We start from the raw sequence: 19,866 nt of genomic DNA, 5'->3' as shown, positions 1-19,866 counted from the left end.
TGTTTGGTAATGTGATTTGTGTCCTTTCCAAGTCCGTTTTTATAAAATGAGATTGTTTTAGTTCATGGGAAGAACTGGGAAAGAAAGTGTTCAAATGCGGAAATTGCAGAGTTGGCACAAATCCCAGCTTCACCCCTTCACCCCTTAACCAATGTGTGATCCTACGCATCTCATTTAAACTTGTATTGCCTAATATCTCAATATTGCCACTCCCTAAACCTTTCAAAATTGTCAGCCCTTCAGAGTGATTTTCTTCTCAGGGTATGATCTTCATAAAAGACGTATTCATGGTTTCACTGGCTATAGGGTTGCTTCCACTTTAATAGTGAGCATATTTATATTGCACACCACAGGCATGTGTTCCTTTAATATCAAATGGCAACACTATTTGAAAACCATATCCCACTTCTAATCTCAGTCTGTCTAGATAAAGACACCTTCCTGGTAGCTTCTAATCAGCATCCACTATCCATGCTACGGTATGTGTAGCTTTCTTTTCCTTCCAATTGGTCTCCTCTATCCATGCATGAACACGTTTGCATTCTGTGAGGGAGCTAATGTGAGTTCTCTGTCTGTTATGGGTTACATGTACCTTTTACATAGGATCCTGCATTAACACTACAGGCTGCATACGTGCCTAGATGCTATTGATAAAAATGATCCTGTATGTGCTAGAACAGTAACCTCTTCGTAGACAGCTAATGTTGGTCTTCAAATGATACTTGTTTATCATTCTGATGAGAGCAAGGATGAAGAGGGTAAGGGGACTTAAAGTGAGTGAATGTGCTTATTATGCTGCGAGACAGCAAATCAACCTATAGGTTGTGAGCGTGACGGGTGGGGATGGCATCGCGACCAGTATTCTTGATTCATTAATTCCTTTGGTTTGGTGGAGGGGGGCCCCAAAGAAGTCTGTGCCCAGGGCCCCAAAAGTGCTTAAGATGGCCCTGGGCTCAAAGACTCTTTGGCACTTCCCATCTAGGAAGCTTGCTGCAGAGCCTAGCAGGGCACGATGTGTGCTGGCTGGGTACCGGTTCTGAAGCTGCTGCAGGGTCCACTGGATTTGGTATCTCCCTCTGTTCCCTTGGAGATATTTAGTGGAGGGATCTTGCTTCCCTCTTGGAGGTCCCGGCCTTCCTTCACTGGCGGAAAATGTAAGGCCAGGGTCCGATGATGAGTTCTTCCTTCTGCTTCCGGTAAAGCCTTCAGATGATCTGCCAAAAGAGGGGCTTGGCCCTCTTTTAAAGCCAAATGGACCACAGGCATTGGTGTAGGCTAAGCCTACCTTAATGAACCAATCCTGGGTCCCCACTAACAAGCTCCTGTATGTGTGAGGCCACAACCAGAGTGCTTTGCAACGGAAAAGTTAAAGGGGTGAAAACAGGTAATACTAAGTCCCAACCCTCTTCCGGTCTGTTGTGGATCAAAGGGTCCCTCTGGTAAATAGAGCTCTCTGTGGTTCCTGATTAAGCAGCAGGTCTCCCTTGAAGCGGCAGCGAGACCAGACTTTCTGGTGCTGTTAATCCACATACTTGTACCTTCTGAATGGGGTCTCCCTGCGGGGATGACTACTGTAAACATGCACTCCCAGACATGACATTTTACTGTCAATCAAATTGAGGGCGGGAGCTGGCATCAAGTTGACACAGTGCATATCAAAGTGCGTTGGGCTTTCCTGTCTCCTTGTTAGTCCCTGCAGCCAGGCCCCATGTGGGCCTGTTTGAATTCAATTCTGATTAGTGTGTGCAGGATGCCACCAGCTATAGGGCTCAACAAAAGGACAGGGTGGCTCCATGGAGCCTTTGTTAGTTGATTAGGCGGGCCATGGCAGGGGGAAGGTTTGGCATTCCCCCTTCTGAGATGACATGGTGCATTCCTCATATCCAAACTAAATATGACAGGGAGACTGCGCCTGTCTATGCGTATGTCATGCTGTGAGCATAGGAAAATGTGTGCGGATTAGCCCCACACATTTTCTGGAGGTTGATCTACCATCATTCAAGTGCCATTAGCACCCACAAATAAAATAGGTAACCCCTGGTATGTTTTGAGATTAAAAGGTGCACTCCTTTAAGTCTGTGATGTTCAATGACATTTCACGTGCTGTAGGAATGTTCCTGTGATATCACCGCCTGTAATGTCCCTTCAGGCTTGACGAGGAGGCCCAGCTGTCTCTAGCCTGAGTCAGACCCCCAAACACCGAAAACTGTAAAAAAAAAAAAAACATAATATAGCATTTGTACCTAAAGTTCATAATTGTGCAACTCCGGCCACTCTAGGCCCCGCCTCCATGGCCTGCCCACTTGCGGCCCTCTGTCAGTTTTGCCCACGGGCCCTTAGCTTTAAATCTGCCACTGCAACACAGCTCCGATTTTCCAGTAGGGTGTCAACGTAAAACTGTGCATTAAATGTCCTTATTTGACCCCAGGCGCACTGGCGCTTACTAAATTAACTTTCAAAAAAACGCAGAGAACACACCCTCTAGCCTCGTCATTTTCTCTCTCTCTCATTTTCTGCTTTTCGACAATGTTTTCCTTCCTCTCTCCCAATCTCGGCCTGAAAAGGGACCTGCATTTATAGACATTACGCTTGTTTGTGAAATGAAGCGGACGGGTAAAGGCAACGATGAGAATAAGCGTGTCCCTGCCCCCACCTATGAGAATGCCCCCCCACCACACTGAAGACTGCACAGGTAGGATTGTACGTGATGTTTAAATGAAAGCCTATGCAAGGACCTGCCCAGGTAGGCCTGTGTGTGATGTTTTAAACCTATTCAAAGACCAGAACACCCCCCAACCCTCCAAACCCTTGTCCTCCCCGCCCCCCCCCTGTATATTACGCCTTGTTCATGTGCCTGTCCATGTCCGGTTTCTGTGGCTGTTTCACAAAACTGTCAGTTTATCCTTTGGCCAGTGTGAGTAGGACAACCCGCCTGTTTGACTGTTCCCATTGCATTCTGGTATGTGTAGTCCTGAATTATGGGTAAGCAAAAATACAATCAGCAGATGGCCATGGCCGTGTGTGGTCTCTGGTTCTAAGCACGCGTTTGTGGATGGTTTACCCGCTTTTAATAATCAATACAATTAGAAAAAGTCACTTATTTCCTTTGTTTTGAGAAATGTAATCATGATATGGAGGTTTGTTTCGCACGTGTGTGTGAGAGAGAAGCAGTGCAGCTCCCCTACACCAACAGGCAGCAGCATTGCAAGCTTCACTCGGGCACAGAACAGCATCTGCACAGGCAGCGTGTAGTCATTCTCTCTTGCATAGACCAGACGCAGGACAAGCAGCCGCATTGCAAGCTTCCCTCGGGCGCGAAACATTGAACAGGTGTAGCACGGGAAGAAGCAGTGCAAGCTTCTCCCAGGCGCCAAGAAGGTTCAGGACAGACAGCGTTGCTGTAATATTCGCTTAGGCACAGAAGAGGTCCAGGACACGCAGCAGCACCGCAAGCTTCGCCCAGGCACAGCAGCGCTTCGCAAGCTTTACTCCGGCACTGAACAGGTGCCACACGGGTTCCCTCGGTGCAAATGGCTTAGCTGGCAGGGAACGTACAAGCGTCCTCAGAACAGGGAACCCGCGTCCTCTAAACCCCCCCCCCCCCCCCCAAAAAAAGCATATTGCAAGTGCAGCCGTTTCCCGTGCTGCTCACATGCCAATTAAAGAAATACATCAAAGGCAGTGCGTGTACACGCTTCCTTCAAATGCATAGACAGGTACTGGAAAGGTATGCGCAATGCGCGTTAGCCACACACACACACACACGAGGAGTTTCCTACAACCGGGAAATAGTTACAGCACAGGCAGCAGTGCAAGCGTCCTCCATACCCCGCGAACGGTTTCTACCAGCAGAGCCTGCAGTGCAAGCGTCCCCCATGCCCCGAGAACGGTTTCTGCCAGCAGAGCCTGCAGTGCAAGCGTCCTCCATACCCCGAGAACGGTTTCCACCAGCACAGCCAGCAGTGCAAGCGTCCTCCATACCCCGCAAACTGTTTCCACCAGCACAGACTGCAGTGCAAGCGTCCTCCATACCCCGAGAACGGTTTCCACCAGCACAGCCAGCAGTGCAAGCGTCCTCCATACCCCGCAAACTGTTTCCACCAGCACAGCCTGCAGTGCAAGCGTCCTCCATGCCCCAGAATGGTTTCTACCAGCAGAGCCTGCAGTGCAAGCGTCCTCCATACCCCGAGAACGGTTTCTACCAGCAGAGCCTGCAGTGCAAGCGTCCTCCATACCCCGAGAACGGTTTCCACCAGCACAGCCAGCAGTGCAAGCGTCTTCCATACTCCGAGAACAGTTTCCACCAGCACAGCCTGCAGTGCAAGCGTCTTCCATACTCCGAGAAAGGTTTCCATCAGCACAGCTTGCAGTGCAAGCGTCATCCATACTCCGAGAACAGTTTCCATCAGCACAGCCAGCAGTGCAAGCGTCTTCCATACTCCGAGAACAGTTTCCACCAGCACAGCCAGCAGTGCAAGCGTCTTCCATACCCCGCAAACTGTTTCCATCAGCACAGCTTGCAGTGCAAGCGTCTTCCATACTCCGAGAAAAGTTTCCACCAGCACAGCCTGCAGTGCAAGCGTCTTCCATACTCCGAGAAAGGTTTCCATCAGCACAGCTTGCAGTGCAAGCTTCATCCATACTCCGAGAACAGTTTCCACCAGCGCCACCAGCAGTGCAAGCGTCTTCCGTACCCCTAGAACAGTTTCCACCAGCACAGCTTGCAGTGCAAGCGTCTTTCATACTCCGAGAACAGTTTCAACCTGTCAGGGGGAAAATTCTCCCGGGGTCAGCTGGGCCGTCCGCGGACCTCCGGGCAGGGAGGCCCCAACTCCTCCCGCGTATCCCAAAAATGAGTATGAGACACACACAAGAAGCAAGGTGGTTCTGCTGTTTATTAAACAACGGCAGGGACGGGTCTAGGATCGTACGCGTCCGTCCTGACTCTCGAAATTCGTGGGGCTCGCAGGCCCTTTTTGCTTCAGTATGACGCGCTACTTGGGAAAGTTAGCAAAAAACCTATCGCTGCTCTGGATTGGTTCCTCGAGTGGTAGGGTTAGTATAGCATAGGTATAGTGAACGCTGTAAGTGGTTAAGGGTCAGTCAGGTGGTATACTTGGGTTGTCCCTTCTATTTGATACATGAAAATTGTTACACGAAGACCCCTGATGATTGGCTAATGTTAATGGCGTCAGTGATGAGTGCCCCATGTTCTGATTGGTCCACTCGCGAGCCCCCCAGCCTGGGACCATCGTTGTTCCCAGCTCGCGGTGCACCTGTTATTTGCAACAATATGTAACTATGTGTTTGTGCAGACAATACGTGGATTTGTTCATATACTTGAGAGCCGACTATTCCCACCGATGTAGGTGTCCATTGGGTCGTTTCATTGTTGCCGCCTGTGTCTCAAAACGTGGGACCCAGGCGACTTCTCCCTCCTGGGTCTGGCACCCTGTCAGGTTCGGCTTGGTCACGTGAGAAGAGACCGTGGTTGAGGCAGAATTATGCACATTTAATGTTGTATTTTCCACTGTGTGTCTGGCTTAGTTTGCAGGTGTGACCTTGGCTTCGGCTTGTGGCATGCGAGTTGTAACATTGCCCCCTTGGCTGCCAGTTCTCGCTGGGCTCATTCTGCAGGGTCAGCAATTGTACTCTTGTTTGTTCAATGTGCACGGAGGCTCTTGCTTGCGGCCTACTTGGGCCTGGTGCATAGGTGGGGATGTTTGATGCACGCCACTTTAAGTTACGGTATCATATTGCTTCATCTCCAGTATCATGTCTTTGTTGTATTTCTCATCGCAATGCATGGGTTAGGAGAAGCGTCAGCAAGCATTTTTGATGAGTTCTTTGTGCGTCTTGCGTTTCTGCATTTTGAAAAACCTATGTGAAAAATAATAAAGATGCGCGTCAGTGGGTGTGTCCGTCACCTACGTCGTAGCACTGAATATGTTCTTTGTGTGGATCGGTGTGGGAGTGTCCAGTGTGCATGTTTGCACGGGTGTTCTGACCGTTGGCTAGGTCGTCATGGCATCTCCAACAATGTGTTTATTTACTGTTGAATGGTTCAGTCGAGTTCATCCATGCCGCAGGTGTCGGCTTGGGCAGGGCAGGCTGGTGGGCAGGCTGGTGGGCACATCCGTATGTTTCTGTACCAGGGTATTTGGTTGTCTGGTAGATAGGCAAATTCCTCTCGTGGCGGGTGTCTGGGCCGCAATCCTCTAGGCCAGGGGCGAGAGGGGATTGGTGGGAGTCTTTTGTCCCATTCTCCCACTCAGTCCCCCCTCTTGTCGACCACAAACATATCTTTTTCCTTATCTCCTCTTACTCTCCATATTTTAGTTACTCCTCCCAGGTGTCCATAGTGGTTGACATGGTCTTCAAATGACCAATACATATACACACAGGTTCCTCCAGGTGTGCAGTATACCCATTTCCCTATGTAGCTCCTTGGGTTCTCGAGCTTCACAGATGGTGGGTCCAAGTGGTTGGTGGTGATCTGTTTGCGCAGTTTTTCTCTTTCTTTTATTATTGTGTCTGTGTGCTGGCCATCATCCGTCGGCGTCAAGGGGTGCATACCAACCATTTCGATCATTTGACTGTAGTGCGTGCCTTCCGGGCCTTCCAAAACCTTATTATGATCAGTGCAGCCCCAGCCAGTATTATGCATCCAACTATAATCTTCAGTCCGTCCGACAGCCAATATGGCATCCATGAACATAACATTGAAAACCAGCTGTCATCCGTCTTCACTCCTTTACTTTCTTCCATCATTTTGGAGTGCATCTGGGCCAGTTGTGATATCGCTTCTGTGAGTGTACCATTGTCAGCATCGTTAGCAGGAATAAATGTGCAGCATGATTGTCCTATCTTTGCGCAAACTCCTCCTTCCATTGCTGTAAGGAGATCTAATACATATCTGTTCTGTAGTGCTACCAGCCTCACTACTCGCAGTTCCTCTTTTATTGCGTTGAATCCATTTACTGTAGAATTAATTGTCATCATTACTCCCATCTAGTTATCTGGAGCCATTTTGCGTTTGCGTAAGCTTGTAGTCCCGGATGTATTATTGACGAGAAGAACATTGCTGCTCTGCTGAATAGTCTGTGTTCTGGTGGGATTGAAGTGAGTGCTGTTTCCGACCTTCCCCATAGGTAATTTCCTGTCAGAGGTTCTCCTTGTCTCTTCTTTCTATTCAAGACGTTGTTGTTGTTTTCATTCTCGGACCCCTTCTGAGGTTTTACAGATCTCTTCTTCCTCTTGTTTCCTTCATCCATTTTAGGGAAGTTTGCCATGTTCACATGTTTCTGGGGCACCACTAGTGATGGTACGTTAATGTGTACCATAGTGCATATACCATTCCACAGAGGGGGCAGTGTGTGGTATGCCTTATTTCCACAGGCCCAGTAATGGTCCATTAATACTGCTGTTCCTGCTCCCCCCTCAGGTAACTCTGTCACGCTTGCACAGTTGGTGTTGTATCCCACGTCCACTTCTCCTCTATGCTGGTAGCATATCTTAGGTGCAGACAGCGGCAGTATGCTCATTGGGTCTTCATCCTTCTCTTTCCACGTCAGCATGGGTACGTACTTGCCCCAAATCTTCCAACATCTGTTATTGTGTTCTTCAATAGTTGTAATATTTTCTCTTGTTACCATGTTGCTGCCAATCACTCCTATGTCCCATTTGTTGTCCATGTACACCTTCCCTGTTATTGTTACCAGTGGTCTTTCCCAACATCCTTGTGTACCAGGAACTTCGGTAGCGTACCAGTCACATGGTAGGTATTGTAGTGTTACTTTCTTCGTTTCTCCCTTTTCAGGACCACTTGTCATGTATCTGAATGCTTCAGCATGCAAACTGCTCTTGTGGTAACTCAAATAAGTCTTGAGGAAGTTGTTTTCGTATGGATATGTGTCTCGCGTTTTCCACACCAGTCTCATCACCGTCCCTTGAAATCTCCCTCTCGTTTGGAATAGTGCCAGGTATATTATACATCGTGCTGTCTTTTCATCTATTTCCGTGGCAACGAACGTTCGAGAAGCGCTCATGGCGTATGGGATCAATGAGCAGACGTAGCAGCTGTCTTCTGTTGTCAGCTTACCTATTTGGGTCATGTGTTGGTACCACATGTTTTTCGAGACGTGTGCTGAATCTGTTATGTAATTATCAATACCTTTATTATCTGAGTATGTGCTGCGTTTAACTCTATTTCCCTTATGTGGAGGCTTGCTAGTACCACCTGACGTAACACCTGTTGCAGCCGTGGGTGGGGGTACATTAGGTTTGGGTGCAGCCAAAATATTGATAGCATAACTTTTCTGCCATACAGAGGCAGCCAGAAAACCAGTGATCAAAAAACCCCTATCATTTTTATTACAAAAGCTAGTCTCACCGGCATTTTGCTCTTACCTTGCTGCAGTCCGGCAGCTTATTCTTGCGACGTTAAAGTTGCCCGCCTGAAAATTCTCAATAAGCTTGTTATTAGTGTTAGTTGTTGTTTTCAAGCTCTCCCTATCAAGTAGTCGTTCAGTGCCCAGGCGAAGAGCTGTTCCCATGCCAATCTAAGGGATCTGTCTCTTAGGGAAGGCAAGTGTTGGTGAAGATGGGGCATTGATTGTTCTATGGCCAAGATAAATGCTGTGTAGTAGACACGTACCCTCCTTCTTTTTAGGTACTTTGGCCTTTTTATGTGATAGACAAATTGGTGTGATAGGGCTTCAGGGTAATTATCATCTGAGGGTAGCATCTACTCCTGGGCAATGGACGCTGTTAGTTATCTGTTTTCTCAGCAATACAACAATATGCGGTACCTGCATGTGCGAGAAAGAAAAAGAGAACATTCAAGTGTTTACATGTGTATATGTGCAAGACAATGGGCCTCATTACAACCTGCCAGTCCGGGACCGCGCAAAATCCGTGATGGCGGTAAAAACGTTTCCGTGTCCGCAAGGGTGCGGAAAAACCGCACGATTACACGCTGTCGGTCGCGCGCACCACATGGACTCGGAAACGTTGTTACCGCCGTCACGGAATACCCCACGGAAATGGAAATAACGAAGCCACAAGTGGCGCAAAACCCGTTTCCGCCTCCGCCGCCACGGACACGGAACCGGAAATACCATGATCGCCAAAACAGGAAACAGAGAGGCGGCCATCATATAAAAGCACAATCCATTGCCATCCAGAGCCAGCACAAGCACAATCCTGACTCCGAGAAGCCAAAAGGGACCACCAGCATGTCTGCCAGGATTCCTGCTCAGAGGCAGCGCAAACAGCGCTTCAGCGAGGCGGAGCTAACCGTCTTGGTGGAGCACATTGTGGACAATGCTGAGATGCTGTTCAGCGCCGACCAACGGCGTGCCACACAGCAGCGGAGGAAGGAGGTGTGGGCCGAAGCTGCACGCAAGTGCACCGCTGTGGGCGTGGCAGTGAGGAGCGTGAAGGACTGCCACAAGCGTTGGGACGACCTGAGGCTGAGGGTACGCAACCTCATTTCCACGCACCGCCAACGCAGCAGTGGGACAGGCGGAGGACCCCCTTCCCCACTGAGGCTGCAAGCATGGGAGGAGCGTTGCAGCAGCGTCCTCCACCTAGAGGGAATCCATGGGATTGGGCAGGCTGAGGCAGGAGTGAGCCCACCTGCAGATGCCGGTAAGTGCCCAAACATGAATGCCACATGTAAATATGCAGTTGTGAGTACTGGGCCAAAGGACCCATTAACAACCCCCCCCCAGGCAGTGCATGTGTGGGCCAAAGGACCCATTAACAACCCCCCCCCAGGCAGTGCATGTGTGGGCCAAAGGACCCATTAACAACCCCCCCCAGGCAGTGCATGTGTGGGCCAAAGGACCCATTATGATCCGTATGGCAACCAATGTCACTGAATGCAGACACCAGCAATCAGATGCATGTGACTAACACTATTCAATGTACAATCTTAATGACGCATGTGATGCACCCATCTGCCACCACAACAACACTAATTGCATGCCCTTTGTGTCCCCACAGCCGTTTCAAGTGACAGTGATACTGCACAACAGGCCAGCCAATCAGCATCGGCAAGTACACTAGCCACCGCCACCACACAGGAGGATGCTGCCGGCAGTTCTGCACCTCTGGCCACATTACCAGCCACTACAGATGTGCAGCACACCACCACCACCACCAACATCCCCACCATCTCCACACTGGCTGAGTCCAGACAGGTGCCACAGGAACCTATCATGGCCACCCAACAAAACACCGAAGGCAGCAGCACTGCAGAGGGGGCGGCCTGCAGTGATAACAGTGCCCCGCAAGAGCACTCGGAAACGGGGCCACAGGGGGAGATGCCCACATTGGAAGACCTGGGCTCCTTCCATGAGCTGGGGTTCAGCCCCACTTCACTGGGGAGTCCCATGAGGTCGCCCAGCCCATCCATGGCAGAACTGAATGCCCGCATGCAGCGGATGGAGGACCAGCAGGCTACCCTCACCCAGCTGGTGGAGAGGCAGCTAGAGGAATCCAGGCTGCAGAGGGAGAGCTACAGCGCCTCAGTGCGTCGCCTGTCGAGGTCCATTGGACGCTTTGCGAGCACCATAGTGACCCTTGCACGCCATGTGCGGGAGGGCAATGACCACACCTCCAGGCTTGTGGAGGCCATGTTGGTTGGCCAACAGGCAAATCTGGCACGGATGCCCTCAATCCCTGATTCTGGCCAATCAAACACTACCACCCCATCCAGCTCCACTACTGCCAGTCCAAGGAGGCGCTCGAGTAGGCTAACGGGTCCCTTGGGCAAGGTTGCACAGAAGCGCACACGGAAGTGATGGCATGTGTGTGGGGCAGTGCAGGACACATGTGGACTACAAGGGTGTGAGAGGGGTGGTCACGTTTGGGTGGTGGGGTAGGTAGTTTTGGGGGTTTGGACAATGGGCTCTGGGTGGGGGTGGGCACGTTTGGGTGGTGGGGTAGGTAGTTTTGGGGGTTTGGACAATGGGCTCTGGGTGGGGGTGGGCACGTTTGGGTGGTGGGTGGCCCCGGGTGTACAGCTTCCCTAACCAATGCACCTTCTTCCCTGTTGTTATTACATCAATACATCACCATTTCAAATCAAGACATACATGTGTGGACATTGATCATTTATTTTGCAGTGCAACTATTAATTCATTGTCGTCACCATGTTTGTGCATTACTGTGAATGTGCTGTGACTCAAAAGTAAATGCGAATCAGGGCATCCCGTGCTCTCTGGCCATCATGTGCACCCCCAGGGGGAGGCGGTGCCATCCCATCCCCATCTCCATCTCCATCCCCATCTCCATCCCCATCTCCATCCCCATCTCCATCCCCATCTCCATCCCCATCCCCATCCCCATCCCCATCCCCATCTCCATCTCCATCCCCATCCCCATCTTCCTCATCTGCGTCTGGTGGCATTGGGATGTTCCTGCGCAGGCATATATTGTGCAGCATGGCACATACCAGCGTGATTTTGCCCGTCTTCACTGGGCTGTACAGCAGTGATCCGCCAGATCTGCTCAGACAGCGGAAACGGGCCTTCAGCAGTCCAAATGTCCTCTCAATCATTCCACGTGTGCGGATATGTGCCCTATTGTATGCCTCTTCATGCCTGTTCCTTGGTCTCCGTACAGGTGTCATCAACCATGGCGTGAGTGCATATCCCGCATCACCTACATGGGATGTAGATGGGGGAACATGTCAGTGTTTGTGGCATCATGTCCTCATCTGCTGCTGTGCATTCTTGTATCATCATTCATTCATGCATATGAACCATGCAGTGTCTGGAGGTATGTTTTGGCCATCACGAGGAATGTCGCTGACTTCATATGGGCCTACACATTAACTTGCATGTTTGCTGTGCCCTGCGGGTGACATTTGATTGTGTGCATGTCATGGTGCAGTGCTGTCCACACATGGCAGAGTGACTCCACTGTACGGAAGTAGTAAATACTCGTCGTATCATTTACACGCCTCTCGTGCTTTTTGGGGCAGTGTTTCAATTGAGGGTGGGTGTCTGCAGTGGCACAGGGTTCATGGGACAGTGACGGGATTGGCTGTGGCAGCGTGTGCACGGGCACATTGTGGTGCCCTGTCATGTCTTCCTTCATGATGTTTGGCATCCGCTGTGTATTTGGTAGATGGAAGGGGGGTGATGCATGTGCGGTCACAGCGGCACACTCACAATGCTCATTGCCTGGACACACACACACCACTCCGACAGGGTTGTAGCATCGTCAGCTGTACTCACCCAATAGCCACGTGCTTTGTCCGGCATAGCGTTCCATGTACCGTGGCAACGTGGAATTCCGCAGTACCATTGAGTCATGTGATGAGCCTGGGAAACGTGCGCAGCAGTGTGTAATCAGTTGCATGGCATCACAAACCATCTGGACATTCAAAGAGTGATACTGTTTCCTATTGCGGAACACAGCCTCAATTGCATGTGGTACTGTCAGCTCGACGTGGGTGCAGTCAACTGCGCCTATGCAATTTGGCATGCCTGCTATGGCATGGAAGGCCAACTTGGTGGCAATGACCCCGGGGAGGGTGCGGGGTAGGGCTATGTGTTCCGACACATGGCGCAACATGGCATCCAGTACCTGTACCAGGACTTTTGAGAAACACGGTTGTGATATGCCGTGCAGCTCACCAACCGTGTGTTGATAGGTGCCAGTGCCAAGGAAATGCAGAACTGAGACAACCTTCAAGAGGGGGGGGATGGCGGTGGGGGTGTCAATTAGGCTGCTGATGTTGTCCTCAATCATGGCGGTGATGTGCATGATTGTTGCACGGTCCAGCCGGTATAGGGTGTGGATCTGTCCTGGGGTGAGGTTCCAGGGTGAGGCCCTGATGCGTGGTATTGGTGGCTGGCGGCGGGGTCGGGCTGGCTGGGCAATGGGGTTTGCCATAGCTGCAGGGTTGGCTGGTTGCCGCCTGCGCCTCCTCCGCCTACGCCTCCTCCTCTGCGCCATTGCTGCCACCATGTGCAGTACTGCCTGTTGGTTGAGTAGGCCCAGTCCCAGTGCTACTAGCCCTGCTGCCTGCATGGTTCTGTGTTGTGTTGGGCTGGGTGTGGCCCTTTTGTTGGCTCCCAGTGGCCTGCTAGGTCCAGCTGGGCTGATTTGGTGCACCTGTGCCCTGATTCAGTTCAGCCGGCAGTGTATAACGCCATGTTCGCGGTGGCGGCGGTTCCGCCACCGTGATCACGGTATTTCCGCCATTTTTTTCCCGGTATTTCCGTGTCCGCGCTAGTTGTGATGCTCACGGTGTTTCGTGTTGCCGGTAACGGAGGGGTTTCCGTGCAGGCGGAATTAAGGGGAACCCTATTTCCGCGGTGGCGGTTTAGGGTGGTGCTATTACCGGGGCCGCGGGTCATGATTGCGCGGACATGCAAACGGTGCCGGTATGGTTTTACCGGCAGTGTTAATTCCGGACCGGAGTACTTGTAATGAGGCCCAATGTCCTTCAATTGGGTGGTGACTGTAGTGGGTAGGAGGTCGGTGGGCAGAGGGTTTGGGGCTCAACTGGCAGAAGTCTCTTTACTCTTTGATCGTGTGACCATGGGGTGGGCGGTATGGGAATTACCAGTTTCTATTTCAGTAGTTGTCTCTGGGGAATCTGGGGGGTGGCAGGGTATGGAGACACTGAGGTCGTCAGCTGTGGTAAAAGTCTCTTTCTCCGTGGGTGACGCTGTCGCTGTTCTTCCAATGGCCCTGTCGGTAACGCTAGGGCGGGTCTGGAGTTTGCAGATCTTCACGTCGTGTAGGTGATTCCAAGCACGTTTATCCTGCAGCTTTACTGCTCTCGTAGATACCTCCTCTACCAGGTGGGGGCCAGTGAAGCGTGGGCTGTTCCACTTTCTATTAAAATTGCGGAGTAGCACGTGGTCACCTTTAGCAATTTTGCACAGTTTTTCCTTTTCCAATTCTTTATCCGCGTCTTCTTGTTGATCACTCTTAGACCCGCCCCGTGTGCGCTCGAGCTGTTGAGACACAAACACTACACTAGTAATCAAAGAAGACACATATTGGTACATTTCATCACCGAGAACAGTTGCAGTGTTTTCATAGTCTGTGAATGCCCTTGATGTTGGCGTTAGAGGAAGGCGCATTTGACGTCCGGTCACCACCTCGTGAGGAGTGAGGTGGTGGTCGGAGCCTGGTCTATTCCTCAGTTCAAATAGAGCTAGCGGAAGGCAACACAACCAACTCTTCTTGGTTGTTTTGCTTTATCTTTGCAATTGCCTCCTTCAGTAGGCCATTCAGGCGTTCGCATACACCGTTGGCCTGCGGGTGATATGCACATGCAAATTTATGCTTGATGTTCAGTAAGGATGTGATGTGCTGGAACATTTCATTAGCGAAATGCGGGCCGTTATCCGACCGCAGTACCTCGCACACTCCCCACCTGGGGAAAACCTCCCTCACTAGAAATTTAGCTGCTCTAAATGCATCTGGATGTGAGCAGGGTCCTCCCTCAATCCACCTGGAGAATGGGCATACCACTACAATCATATACCTATTTCCTTGACATACGTTGATCATATCAACGTAGTCAATATGGATGTGCAGGAAGGGTCCCTCTGGCCGGGGTATAGTACCTTTTATTACTTTCAGTGTGTGACCGGCCGTAAACTGTTGACATGTGAGACAATTGCTGATAAAATTTGTCACATGGGAATTTAACTCGGGACAGAACCAATCTTCCCTAATTCGTGCTGCAATAACTTCCTTGCCTGTGTGGGCGGTGTTCAATAGTGCCAATGGCATTACCGTCTTTCCAGTGTTACCCTGACGCCATAGTGCGTCAGTTGGCGACATTGTACATCCTCTTTTTACCCATATTTCTTTTTCTGCCATTGGTGCAGCCGCTTGTAACTCCATTATCTGTGTGGCTGGGAGATGGGTGTACCCCTCTCTCATCAACATCTCTTTAGCTATCCCCCTCCCTCTCCCTCTCTCTGACTCTGGGGGGTTCCATATCTCACCAAAATATGCAGCATACTTCGCATGTGCGTCTGCTGCTGCGTTTCCTTTTGAGATATGATCTTCTCCATTAGTGTGTGCGGTACATTTGACCAAAGATAATTCTTGGGGGTCATTTATTACTTCAATTAATTCAGCTAATAAGAGAGCATGTTGCACTGGGGTGCCGTCAGCTCCCCTAAACCTTCTTCTCCTCCATTTGGACAATCCTGAGTGGACAGTAGACGTGACATATGCGCTGTCAGAATATATAGTTACTCTTTTGTCAAAGCTTTCCTTCAACGCCAAGATCAGTGCAACCAATTCTGCTGCTTGAGCAGAGTAATGTTGTGGTAATTGTACGCATTTCACCGCCACACACACCAATTCCTCTGTCATTTTTACCACTGCTGCCCCAGTTCTCCTTATCCCATCACTCTGGTCTATTGTTGATGACCCATCAATGAACAAGAGCTCTCCTCCATTTAGCGCGTCCTCTTCAACTTTTCTAGTACATGAGTACATTTCGGTAGTCTGCGTACAATCATGTGCATGGTCACCTTCCTCAATAACTTCCGCTATAAACCTTGCAGGATTAACTGTGCTGCATCTGACAATTGATAATTCTGGTCTAGATAAGATGATCTCATAACCTGACGCCCTCTGCGTTGTTAGTGTGGATTTAGGCTTGTTTAATATTGCAAATAGTGCATGTTCCACAAATAGTGTGGTTGGGCACCCCATTGTAATAGATGATGATTTCTCTACCGCGAAGGCAGCTGCGGCGAGACCTTGTTCGCAAGGGAAATGACCTAACATAACAGGATCCAAGTGACCGCTGTAAAATGGTACTGGTTTGTATCCCATGCTAGTTTTCTGAGCAAATACTGCTTTCATTACTGCTGAGTCGCAATGTGAAAATATAAAGAATTGTCGTTCATAATCTGGGGTGGCCAGTACCGGAGCAGTTGATATTGCGTCTTTCAGTTCATCAAAGGCCTCTCTCATTTCCATTGTCCACCCCAATTTTTCTCCCCTTTTGTTATCTTCTCTTAATGCTTCAAGTAGGGGTCCTATGTATGAGCTGTAATCAAATACCCATGCTCTACAGTAGTTGCACAATCCCAGGAACTGCTGCAGTTCCCTCACTGTTTGTGGCAATGGCGTTTTTGATATAGACTGTGCTCTTTGTGGTGCAATCTTTCTTCCGTGTTGGGATATCAGCTGACCAATGTATAGTACCTGTTCCTGACAGTACTGTAACTTTTCCTTGCCTACCTTGTACCCCTTTTCAGCCAATATTGTCAGCATCTTCAATGAGTCCTCCCTGCATTTTTTTTCGCTTGTGCTGCAAATTATTATATCGTCAACATACTGCAACACTGTGCTTTCCAATTCAATGTTTCCCAAGTCCATCTGTATTACTCTGTTAAAAATTGAGGGTGACTCACAGTACCCTTGTGGCAATCTAGTGTGTTTCCATTTTGTGTTTCTGTATGTGAAACTTGTTAGATCTTGTGAATCTGGACGCAGGGGTATTGAGAAGAAGGCATTTTTGAGGTCTATCACTGTAAATCGTGATGCCTCTGCTGGAATGCCACACAATATTGTGGCCGGGTTTGCTGCTATAGGGTATTCTGCTTCCACTATGTTGTTCAAGGGCCTGAGGTCCTGGATGAAACGCCAAGACCCTCCTTTAGCCTTGCCCACTGGATATACGGCTGTGTTACATGGTGATTCTGATGGTACCAATATGCCATTATTTATAATGGCCGTTATTGTTTCATATATGCCCTCATCTGCCTCCTTTGATAGTGGGTATTGCTTCACTCTAGGGAGTATTGCACCTTTTTTCAATTTTATTCTCACTCCCCCTATACTTTTTATGCACCCCACGTCAGAGGGACTAGTGGTCCATAATGATGTTGGGACTTTTGCCATATCCTCCTCAAAAAAAGGAACTGTGGTGGATGTGGGTGCTTCAAGTGCCATTGCAATTTTCTGTGCCACTTGTTTGTATGTGACTCTTAGCCATATATCTACACTTATCATAAATACCATTTCACCTTCTTCCTTTTCTTCTGAAAAAAGCTCCTCGTCTGACACCTGGGTGAGCCTGCATCCCTCAGCTAGTGCTATCAATGCCCTCCATGCTCTTCCTTACCTGTCTTGGGCATGTACTGCGATATAATCAGCAGTTGCTATAATGCTCTCCATGCTCACTGAAATCACCTTTCCTTCTGGTTCATTGGCTGGTGTTTCTGGTCTAAACAAATAGGCTGTTGGCCTCCTCCAGATCTTTCCTTCTATTCCTGGCATCCATGCAAATGCCATGTCTGTTCTGTACTGGAATAGTTCGCCATCTACTGGCTCAGCCCTAATCACTGTCTGTCCACAGTATGCTTGCATAATTTGTCGTGCAGTGAGCATGTTTATTCCAGGAGTGGAACAAATTATGCCGTCCTCCGTAAAGGAGATCGTCATATTCAACCTGCTCATTATGTCTCTCCCAAGTATGTTTACTGGCGAGTCCCTTGAATATAAAAGCGGGACGGACATGTCATAATCCCCTATTGATAAAGGGATATTATCAGTAAAGGGAACCAACCCCCTAGCCCCAGAGAATCCTTGGGTGTTCATGGCCTCACCTGACATCTTAAATTTACCTTCCCTTATGCAAGACCGGGTCGCCCCGGTGTCAACAAGGAATGATAATTTTTTGTCACCTATCGTTACCTCTATGCGTGGTTCCTCCGCACTATTAGGTGCTACCGACAGGATGGGACACACCAAGGCCGTCTGTGGGCTGTCCTATTGTGGGTATAATGATTGACCACTTCCTGTGTAAGGGTTGTGTCCCAGGACCGTCACCCTTCCCAGTTGTGTTTGCTGTAGTTGTGTATTGGTAGATGTTATTTTATGGTCTTGAATTTGGGCAGGTTGCTGTACTTGCTGCACTTGAGGTTGTTGTGTTATCGCTACCTGTTGTTGTAGTGAATATGTCTGTGGCTGTTGTTGTGTTACTAGTTGTTGCTGCACATTTCCCGGTTGCAGTGCCTGATGTTGTTGGTTGCCCTGTTGTTCCCTTGTAGGCCCTTGCTGTCCCTGTTCTCCCCATACTGGTGTGCCGGGTCTCATTCTACATGTGCGTGACATGTGCCCTAGTAATCCACAAATCCAACATACCGGTGGTTCTCTGGTCTGCCATGGAAAGCTCCCTGAATTGTCCTGATATACTGGTTGCCCAGTGGGGTAGAAATTTCTGAATCCTCCCCCTTGCTGTTGTGTGTTATAGTCGTATCCCCTCCCCCTCATCATTCCTCCCCTTCCCCTGTTATAATTATAATATCCAGCTCCTGGTGTTGCGTATCCACCTCCCATGTTAGTCGTGTATGGTTGGGGTGGTGGCAGCTGTTGCGTTACAATCTGTGATGATTGTATTTGGGATCTTGTGCAGCCACTACTTGTGTGGGGTTTTGAGTCATTGTTGTAGGTGTAGTTATTAGTGCACCTTCCATCGTATATTTAGTAAGTTTTTTCTGTACCAATTTAGCCTCTTCCGCTTTTCTATCCTCTTCCTTTTGTTTCATCTTTTCTTGCCATGTCCTACAATGATGTACTATCGTCAGTTGTATTTCTGGCCATGCTTTTGCTTCCATCCCCACTACTTTCTTCAGTTGTTTCTGCACTGCTTCTGGGAGCCCTTGTATTAGTATATGATAGAATATTGCTGGTGTTTTGTCCCATTGTTCTCTAGTTTCCATACGCCACTTCTCTTGAATTTCCTGGATATAATCGACAGGATCTTCGTTCTCACGCATCTTGCATGATGTAATTGCTCCTATGTCTGATGTGTCTGGGTACTGTACCCTCAGCGCTTGCCATAATGCATGTCTGCAGTTTGCGAATGGTGCCCCATCGTGTGATGTGTTTGTTATTGTGACCCCGGGGAAGCCTGCTCTCTTCCATATGTCATCTGCTGCATCCCCTAATATTGATATTAGGAGGCCCTTCACATCTCCTACTGCCAGTTTCTGTCCTGCGGTGTGTTTTTCCATTTCATATATCCATTTTCCCGCACCTCCACTGAATGATGGGAGCCTGCACTTTATATTTTCCTTGTCTGCATGCTTCCAAGGGACGTATTGTGGTCTAACCCCTCCCCTCTCCAGAAGTGGCATTAGGTTGTGTCCTGTTAGACCCCCTGGGTTCCCCAAAGTCGAGTCCGTGTACCCCTCCTCTTCCTCCGTGTCGTCTACATCGTCTGTTGTGTCCATATTTCCCCTGCTCGGAACTGTTTCTCCTCCATCTCTTCCCCTTCTGTTATTATTTCCTTTATTTAATGTGGGCGTGTGTATTCGTTCTTCCTGCCTGCGTCCAGGGAGGTCTCTAAGCCTGCCTGCATATGGTGTGAGTTCGTGAGGGGTGGGTGCGGTTGTAGGTGGGCATGTTGCACGGGATGAGTGTGGGGTGGTGGAGCATGTTGGACGGGATGATGAGGGTGTAGCTGTACGTGTCTGCCTTCCCGCCATTCCTTGCTCTTCCTCCTCACTTCAACCCAGTTCTTCCTTTCTCCTGCAGGCCCATGGTGATTCCCTGTTTGTCCGGGTGATGTACAATTTATCTAGGCTTTCCCTTTCCCTATTTCTGCCTTCCTTCTCCATTCCTTCTTCTTCCTCACTACAAAATTCATCCAGGAGCGACAACCCCCAATCTGTCTTTTTCCCCCTAATCGTTACTGTTTTTAAGTCTATTAGATCCGTTCCTCCCATTTCTTCTTTACCAATTGCTCCCCTTTGTGCTGATGTTGTTGCTACTTCTGTGTCTCTGCGTACATATCTCCTTACTTCACTCTCCCCTCTCCTATCATCTCTTTCCCCTTCTTTTTTCTCCGCTATTTCT

The 19,866-nt window shown here is 49.4% G+C and overlaps 1 protein-coding gene across 1 annotated transcript in view; it reads left to right on the top strand.

Moving 5' to 3' along the window:
• Window positions 1–2,485: 2,485 nt before the first annotated feature.
• The window catches only part of LOC138528761 (uncharacterized), an 870,897-nt gene continuing 853,516 nt past the window's right edge, over window positions 2,486–19,866 (top strand). The window contains exon 1 of the mRNA XM_069640654.1: window positions 2,486–2,692. The gene's annotated coding sequence lies outside the window, so the exon portion shown is untranslated. The remainder of the gene's footprint in view (window positions 2,693–19,866) is intronic.

Source organism: Ambystoma mexicanum, chromosome 1q (genome assembly GCF_040938575.1).
Source record: "Ambystoma mexicanum isolate Mex_15411 chromosome 1q, UKY_AmexF1_1, whole genome shotgun sequence".
Classification (NCBI taxonomy): domain Eukaryota; kingdom Metazoa; phylum Chordata; class Amphibia; order Caudata; family Ambystomatidae; genus Ambystoma; species Ambystoma mexicanum.
This window is presented reverse-complemented; position numbering and strand designations above follow the sequence as displayed.